General features: G+C 46.4%; 1 pseudogene; it reads right to left on the bottom strand.

The window, feature by feature from the left end:
* Window positions 1-8,689: 8,689 nt before the first annotated feature.
* LOC125517785 (small nucleolar RNA Z247) lies at window positions 8,690-8,828 on the bottom strand (annotated as a pseudogene).
* Window positions 8,829-9,731: the final 903 nt, after the last annotated feature.

Genomic DNA, 9,731 nt, shown 5'->3' with positions numbered 1-9,731 from the left:
ATAATGATAGTACCACATACTTGTGGCACTGCCGCCTTGGTCACATAGGTGTCAAACGCATGAAAAAGCTCCATGCAGATGGACTTTTAGAGTCTCTTGATTATGAATCATTTGACACATGCGAACCATGCCTCATGGGTAAGATGACCAAGACTCCGTTCTCAGGAACAATGGAGCGAGCAACCGACTTATTGGAAATCATACATACTGATGTGTGCGGTCCAATGAGTGTTGAGGCTCGCGGTGGCTATCGTTATGTTCTCACGCTCACTGATGATTTAAGTAGATATGGGTATATCTACTTAATGAAACACAAGTCTGAAACCTTTGAAAAGTTCAAGGAATTTCAGAGTGAGGTTGAAAATCAACGTGACAGGAAAATCAAGTTTCTACGATCAGATCGTGGAGGAGAATACTTGAGTCACGAGTTTGGCACACACTTAAGAAAATGTGGAATAGTTTCACAACTCACGCCGCCTGGAACACCTCAGCGTAACGGTGTGTCCGAACGTCGTAATCGCACTCTATTGGATATGGTGCGGTCTATGATGTCTCTTACTGATTTACCGCTATCTTTTTGGGGCTATGCTTTAGAGACTGCCGCATTCACTTTAAATAGGGCTCCGTCGAAATCCGTTGAGACGACACCGTTTGAATTATGGTTTGGTAAGAAACCTAAGTTGTCGTTTCTGAAAGTTTGGGGATGCGATGCTTATGTCAAGAAACTTCAACCTGAAAAGCTCGAACCCAAATCGGAAAAATGCGTCTTCATAGGATACCCAAAAGAAACTGTTGGGTACACCTTCTACCTCAGATCCGAAGGCAAGATCTTTGTTGCCAAGAATGGGTCCTTTCTAGAGAAAGAGTTTCTCTCGAAAGAAGTAAGTGGGAGGAAAGTAGAGCTTGATGAAGTATTACCTCTTGAACCGGAAAATGGCGCAACTCAAGAAAATGTTCTTGAGGTGCCTGCACCGACTAGAGAGGAAGTTAAAGATAATGATCAAGATACTTCTGATCAAGCTCCTACTGAAATTCGAAGGTCCACAAGGACACGTTCCGCACCAGAGTGGTACGGCAACCCTGTCTTGGAAATCATGTTGTTAGACAACGGTGAACCTTTGAACTATGAAGAAGCGATGGCGGGCCCGGATTCCGACAAATGGCTAGAAGCCATGAAATCCGAGATAGGATCCATGTATGAAAACGAAGTATGGACTTTGACTGACTTGCCCGTTGAACGGCGAGCCATAGAAAATAAATGGATCTTTAAGAAGAAGACAGACGCGGATGGTAATGTGACCATCTATAAAGCTCGGCTTGTCGCTAAGGGTTATCGACAAGTTCAAGGGGTTGACTACGATGAGACTTTCTCACCAGTAGCAAAGCTGAAGTCCGTCCGAATCATGTTAGCGATTGCCGCATTCTATGATTATGAAATATGGCAAATGGACGTCAAAACGGCATTCCTTAATGGTTTCCTTAAGGAAGAATTGTATATGATGCAGCCGGAAGGTTTTGTTGATCCTAAGAATGCTGACAAGGTATGCAAGCTCCAACGCTCGATTTATGGGCTGGTGCAAGCATCTCGGAGTTGGAACATTCGCTTTGATGAGATGATCAAAGCGTTTGGGTTTACACAGACTTATGGAGAAGCCTGCGTTTACAAGAAAGTGAGTGGGAGCTCTGTAGCATTTCTCATATTATATGTAGATGACATACTTTTGATGGGAAATGATATAGAACTCTTGGACAGCATCAAGGCCTACTTGAATAAGAGTTTTTCAATGAAGGACCTTGGAGAAGCTGCTTATATATTAGGCATCAAAATCTATAGGGATAGATCGAGACGCCTCATAGGTCTTTCGCAAAGCACATACCTTGATAAGATATTGAAGAAGTTCAATATGGATCATTCTAAGAAGGGGTTCTTACCTTTGTTACAAGGTGTGAAATTGAGCTCACCTCAATGTCCGACCACGGCAGAAGAAATAGAAGAGATGAGTGTCATCCCCTATGCCTCAGCCATAGGTTCTATTATGTATGCCATGCTGTGTACCAGACCTGATGTAAACCTTGCCGTAAGTTTGGTAGGAAGGTACCAAAGTAATCCCGGCAAGGAACACTGGACAGCGGTCAAGAATATCCTGAAGTACCTGAAACGGACTAAGGAAATGGTTCTCGTTTATGGAGGTGACGAAGAGCTCGTCGTAAAGGGTTACGTCGACGCTAGCTTCGACACAGATCTGGATGACTCTAAGTCACAAACCGGATACGTGTATATTTTGAATGGTGGGGCAGTAAGCTGGTGCAGTTGCAAGCAAAGCGTCGTGGCAGGATCTACATGTGAAGCGGAGTACATGGCAGCCTCGGAGGCAGCACATGAAGCAATATGGGTGAAGGAGTTCATCACCGACCTAGGAGTCATACCCAATGCGTCGGGACCGATCAAGCTCTTCTGTGACAACACTGGAGCTATTGCTCTTGCCAAGGAGCCCAGGTTTCACAAGAAGACAAGGCACATCAAGCGTCGCTTCAACTCCATTCGTGAAAATGTTCAAGATGGAGACATAGAGATTTGTAAAGTACATACGGACCTGAATATAGCAGATCCGTTGACTAAACCTCTCCCTAGAGCAAAACATGATCAACACCAGAATTCCATGGGTGTTCGATTCATCACAATGTAACTAGATTATTGACTCTAGTGCAAGTGGGAGACTGTTGGAAATATGCCCTAGAGGCAATAATAAAAGCATTATTATTATATTTCCTTGTTTATGATAATTGTCTTTATTCATGCTATAATTGTGTTATCCGGAAATCGTAATACATGTGTGAATAATAGACACCAATATGTCCCTAGTAAGCCTCTAGTTGACTAGCTCGTTGATCAACAGATAGTCATGGTTTCCTGACTATGGACATTGGATGTCATTGATAACGAGATCACATCATTAGGAGAATGATGTGATGGACAAGACCCAATCCTAAACATAGCACAAGATCGTATAGTTCGTTTGCTAGAGTTTTCCAATGTCAAAGTATCTTTTCCTTAGACCATGAGATCGTGTAACTCCCGGATACCGTAGGAGTGCTTTGGGTATGCCAAACGTCACAACGTAACTGGGTGACTATAAAGGTAGACTACGGGTATCTCCAAAAGTGTCTATTGGGTTGACATGGATCAAGACTGGGATTTGTCACTCCGTATGACGGAGAGGTATCACTGGGCCCACTCGGTAATGCATCATCATAATGAGCTCAAAGTGACCAAGTGTCTGGTCACGGGATCATGCATTACGGTACGAGTAAAGTGACTTGCCGGTAACGAGATTGAACGAGGTATTGGGATACCGACGATCGAATCTCGGGCAAGTAACATATCGATTGACAAAGGGAATTGCATACGGGGTTGATTGAATCCTCGACATCGTGGTTCATCCGATGAAATCATCGTGGAGCATGTGGGAGCCAACATGGGTATCCAGATCCCGCTGTTGGTTATTGACCGGAGAGTCGTCTCGGTCATGTCTGCTTGTCTCCCGAACCCGTAGGGTCTACACACTTAAGGTTCGGTGACGCTAGGGTTGTGAAGATATGTATATGCAGAAACCCGAATGTTGTTCGGAGTCCCGGATGAGATCCCGGACGTCACGAGGAGTTCCGGAATGGTCCGGAGGTAAAGAATTATATATAGGAAGTGCTGTTTCGGGCATCGGGACAAGTTTCGGGGTTATCGGTATTGTACCGGGACCACCGGAAGGGTCCCGGGGGTCCACCGGGTGGGGCCACCTATCCCGGAGGGCCCCATGGGCTGAAATAGGATGGAACCCAGCCCATAGTGGGCTGGGGCGCCAGCCCCTATAGGCCCATGCGCCTAGGGTTCCACCATGGAAGAGTCCATGTGGTGGAAGGCACCCCTAGGTGCCTTGGGGGGGAGGGAATCGTCCCCTTGGCCGCCGCCCCCCTAGTAGATCTCATCTACTAGGGCCGGCGCCCCCCCCATGGCACCCCTATATATAGTGGGGGAGAGGAGGGATTTCATACCAGCCCCTGGCGCCTCCATCTCTCCCTGTTACGTCTCTCCCTTGTAGTCTTGGCGAAGCCCTGCTTCTGTGACGCCCTGCATCCACCACCACGCCGTCGTGCTGCTGGATCTTCATCAACCTCTCCTTCCCCTTGCTGGATCAAGAAGGAGGAGACGTCTCCCGTCCCGTACGTGTGTTGAACGCGGAGGTGCCGTCCGTTCGGCGCTGGTCATCGGTGATTTGGATCACGTCGAGTACGACTACATCATCACCGTTCTTTTGAACGCTTCCGTGCGCCATCTACAAAGGTATGTAGATGCATCCGATGACTCGTTGCTAGATGAACTCCTAGATGATCTTGGTGAAACGAGTAGGAAAATTTTTGTTTTCTGCAACGTTCCCCAACAACATAAGCTTGGTAATTTTAGTGGGAGGACTAGAAGTATTCTTTACGAAAGAAAAAGCGGTTCCTAAGTTGGTAATGATACCCTCAAGTTTATCGATTCTAGTAGAATCTAGATTTATTTTCTCATTAACCATGGGTTCCTTTTCCTTAATATTTTTCAAAGTCATTCCTACCTTAGATCCATATTGGGTAATTTGATTATGGATCTTTTTATCTATATTATCAATTGATTCAATGGTAGCAACTTTGTTTTCAATAATTTCAAGCCTTTGCATAACATGCTCCAAAGTTAACATAGTTCCATTAACCAAAAGAGGTGGTGAGCCAAATAAATCTATTATAGCATTATAAGAATCAAAAGTGTGGCTACCCAAGAAATTCCCCCCGGTAATGGTATCAAGGATATATCTATACCAAGGACTAGCACCTACATAAAAATTGCAAAGAAGGACTGAAGTAGATTGCTTCCTGGTAGATCTATTTTGATCATTGCAAATTCTATACTAAGCGTCTTTCAGATTTTCTCCCTCCCTTTGTTTAAAATTTAGGACTTCATTCTCGGGAGATAACGGAGAAGAGATAAGATTAGCCATGACGACAAGGCAAGCGAGAAAAAGGCAAACGGAGAAAGAGAGGCGGATAAGGAGAAGGAGATTGGGAAAGAGAGGGCGAATAAAACGGCAAGGGTGAAGTGGGGGAGAGGAAAACGAGAGGCAAATGGCAAATAATGTAATGCGAGAGATAGGGATTGTGATGGGTACTTGGTATGTTGACTTTTTGCGTAGACTCCCCGGCAACGGCGCCAGAAATTCTTCTTGCTACCTCTTGAGCTTGCGTTGGATTTCCCCGAAGAGCAAAGGATGATGTAGCAGAGTAGCATAAGTATTTCCCTCAGTTTTTGAGAACCAAGGTATCAATCCAGTAGGAGGCCATGCTCAAGTCCCTCGTACCTGCACAAAACAATAGCTACTCGCAACCAACGCGATTAGGGGTTGTCAATCCCTTCACGGTCACTTACGAGAGTGAGATCTGATAGATATAATATTTTTGGTATTTTTGGTATAGAGATGCAAAGTGAAAAGTAAAAGGCAAAGTAAAAAAGCAAAGCAAGATTAAAGTGACGGAGATTGATATGATGAGAATAGACCCGGGGGCCATAGGTTTCACTAGTGGCTTCTCTCAAGAGCATAAGTATTCTACGGTGGGTGAACAAATTACTGTTGAGCAATTGACAGAACTGAGCATAGTTATGAGAATATCTAGGCATGATCATGTATATAGGCATCACGTCCGTGACAAGTAGACCGAAACAATTCTGCATCTACTACTATTACTCCACTCATCGACCGCTATCCAGCATGCATCTAGAGTATTAAGTTAAAAACAGAGTAACGCTTTAAGCAAGATGACATGATGTAGAGAGATAAATGCATGCAATATGAAATAAACCCCATCTTGTTATCCTCGATGGCAACGATGCAATACGTGCCTTGCTGCCCCTTCTGTCACTGGGAAAGGACACCGCAAGATCAAACCCAAAGCTAAGCACTTCTCCCATGGCAAGAACTACCAATCTAGTTGGCCAAACCAAACGGATAATTTGAAGAGACTTGCAAAGATAACCAATCATACATAAAAGAATTCAGAGAAGATTCAAATATTATTCATAGATAGACTTGATCATAAACCCACAATTCATCGGTCTCAACAAACACGCCGCAAAAAGAAGAAGATTACATCGAATAGATCTCCACGAGAGAGGGGGAGAACTTTGTATTGAGATCCAAAAAGAGAGAAGAAACCATCTAGCTAATAACTATGGACCCGAAGGTCTGAGGTAAACTACTCACACTTCATCGGAGAGGCTATGATGATGTAGAAGCCCTCCGTGATGACGGCCCTCTCCGGCGGAGCTCCGGAACAGGCCCCAAGATGGGATCTCGTGGATACAGAAAGTTGCGGCGGTGGAATTAGGTTTTTGGCTCTATATCTGTTCGTTTGGGGGTACATAGGTATATATAGGAGGAAGAAGTACGTCGGTGGAGCTTTGGTGGGCCCACGAGGATGGGGGGCGCGCCTGGGGGTATAGGGCGCGCCCCCTACCTCGTGCCCACCTTGAAGCTTCCTTGGCGTAGGGTCCAAGTCTCCTGGGTCATATTCGGGAAGAAAATCATGTTCCAGAAAGATTTATTCCGTTTGGACTCCGTTTGATATTCCGTTTCTTCGAAACACTGAAATAGGCAAAAAACAACAATTCTAGGCTGGGCCTCCGGTTAATAGGTTAGTCCCAAAAATAATATAAAAGTGGAAAATAAAGCCCAATATAGTCCAAAACAGTAGATAATATAGCATGGAGCAATAAAAAATTATAGATACGTTGGAGACGTATCACCGGCCCTCTATGGCGCGCTAGGAGGAGTCCTCCCCCTAGTAGGAGTAGGACTCCCCTCTTTCCTACTCCTACTAGGAGGGGGGAAAGGAAGGGGGAGAGGGAGAAGGAAAAGGGGGCGCCCCCCTCTCCTAGTCCAATTCGGACCAGAGGGAGAGGGGCGCGCGGCCTGCCCTAGGCCAGCCCTCTCTCTCCACTAAGGCCCATAAGGCCCATTATTTCTCCGGGGGGGTCCGGTAACCCTCCGGCACTCCGGTTTTCTCCGAAATCACCCGGAACACTTCCGGTGTCCGAATATAGTCATCCAATATATCGATCTTTGAGTCTCGACCATTTCGAGACTCCTCGTCATGTCCGTGATCATATCCGGGACTCCGAACTACCTTCGGTACATCAAAACACAAAAACTCATAATACCGATCGTCATCGAACTTTAAGCGTGCGGACCCTATGGGTTCGAGAACTATGTATACATGACCGAGACACGTCTCCGGTCAATAACCAATGGCGGAACCTGGATGTTCATATCGGCTCCTACATATTCTACGAAGATCTTTATCGGTTAAACCGCATAACAACATACGTTGTTCCCTTTATCATCGGTATGTTACTTGCCCGAGATTCGATCGTCGGTATCTCAATACCTAGTTCAATATCATTACCGGCAAGTCTCTTTACTCGTTTCGTAATGCACTATCCCGCAACTAACTCATTAGTTGCATTGCTTGCAAGGCTTATAGTGATGTGCATTACCGAGAGGGCCCAGAGATACCTCTCCGACAATCGGAGTGACAAATGCTAGTCTCGATCTATGCCAACTCAACAAGTACCATCAGAGACACCTGTAGAGCACCTTTATAATCACCTAGTTACATTGTGATGTTTGGTAGCACACAAAGTGTTCCTCCGGTAATCGGGAATTGCATAATCTCATAGTCATAGGAACATGTATAAGTCATGAAGAAAGCAATAGCAGTAAACTAAAACGATCAAGTGCTAAGCTAACGGAATGGGTCAAGTCAATCAAATCATTCTCTAATGATGTGATCCCGTTAATCAAATGACAACTCATGTCTATGGCTAGGAAACTTAACCATCTTTGATTCAACGAGCTAGTCAAGTAGAGGCATACTAGTGACACTCTGTTTGTCTATGTATTCACACATGTACTAAGTTTCCGGTTAATACAATTCTAGCATGAATAATAAACATTTATCATGATATAAGGAAATATATAATAACTTTATTATTGCCTCTAGGGCATATTTCTTTCAGCCCGGTCCTTAAGATAGAAACGACCAAGGTGAAATTCAGCAATAGCATCATTATCAGAGGTTAACTTGTGCACGTATAAAAGATCTTTGCTAACATGTGGAACATGCAATATGTTGCGAAGATAGAGTAGGTGTGATGAGCCAGAAATAGCAGATTGACCAATATGCGAAATAGACAAACCTGCACCATTGGCGACTTACACTTGATCTTTGCCGTTGTAGCGCTCCTGGATGGTGAGCCTGTCGAGGTCGCCTGTCAGATGATCGGTGGCACCCGAGTCCATGTACCAACTCGGATACTCGACGCCGCCGGAGTGCATGGCGTTGCCAGAACGCTCACGGTTGTCTTCAGGCTGATAGGCATGGTTCAAGTGGTTCTTGCAGTGCAGAGCATCATGGCCAAACTTGGAGCATACCTGACACTTGATGTACTTGCCCCGGCCATGCCCCTGGCCACGGCCTTGACCGCCTTGGCCTCCAGCTTGACCTCCATGGCCGCCGCGCCCGCCATTGCGTCGGCCATCAGAGTTGCGTGCTGCAGAGTTGGCGGAGGAGTGGAGCTCGCCCACGGATGCCTGCTGCTCCATGCGAAGCTCGGCGTTAGCGAGGAACGCGTATAAGCTGCCAAGGCTGATCGGCTCCTCGCGAGCGGTGATGGAGGCCACTAGAGGTTCAAATTCAGACCCAAGACCGGCCAGCATGTAGCCGAGGATCTCTTCATCGCCAAGAGGTGTGCCAATGGACGCAATAGCATCAGCAAAGCCCTTCATCTTGTTGAAGTATTCAGTAGCGGTGAGGTCCTTCTTCTTCAGGTTCGACAGCTGAAAACGCATCTGCATGAGACGCGCCTTGTTCTGCGAGGAGAACATGTCATGGAGGGCCGCCCAGACAGCGGCAGAGGTGTTCATGAGTGTCATCTGACCAAGCACATCCTCCATCATGGAGCCCAGCAGTGCAATGAGCACCAACTGGTCTCGCTAGTACCACTGAAGGAAGAGCGGGTTGCCTCCTCCTTGGCATCGGCATCGGCGCCGTTGGTGATGGTGTAGGACGGCAGCTGCACCGAGCCATCGACGTAGCCGAAGAGGCCATGGGAGTGGAGCGCTGGGACAACCTGCATCTTCCGGAGGAGAAAGTTGTCCCTTGTGAGACGGATCATGATGAGATTGCTGATCGAGGAGACCGATACAGGAGCGGAGGAGGTAGCAGCGGTGGCGAGGACGTCGGCGTTGGGAGAGGTGAGGGCATCGGAGGTGGAGTTGATGGTGGCAGGGCCTGACATGGCGGCGGCGGGGAGGGAGAGATCGATGGGAGAGGATCTTATTGCTCTAATACCAAGTCAGAAGGAATGAATTGCCGTGACTTATGCGTCAGGCCTTGCCTTCCATTTATACTCAAGCAGGGTACAAGATAGATACAATTCAGTTAGGATTTTATCTACAACAACCTAACTTGATCATTATCTATACAGCACACGAGCTGATCCTAACAACCTATGGTTAGGCTATAGACTCGTTCAACAGCGAACACTATAACTATAGTGCTATAGTGAACGGAGGCAGCTTGGGGCGGCTGAGGGCGTTGCAATACCTTGATGCCGACACAGTCTCCATCCACTACCCAAATCATTATCT

This window comes from Triticum urartu, chromosome 6A (assembly GCF_056163025.1).
Source record: "Triticum urartu cultivar PI428250 chromosome 6A, HENAU_Tu73, whole genome shotgun sequence".
Taxonomy (NCBI): domain Eukaryota; kingdom Viridiplantae; phylum Streptophyta; class Magnoliopsida; order Poales; family Poaceae; genus Triticum; species Triticum urartu.
This window is presented reverse-complemented; position numbering and strand designations above follow the sequence as displayed.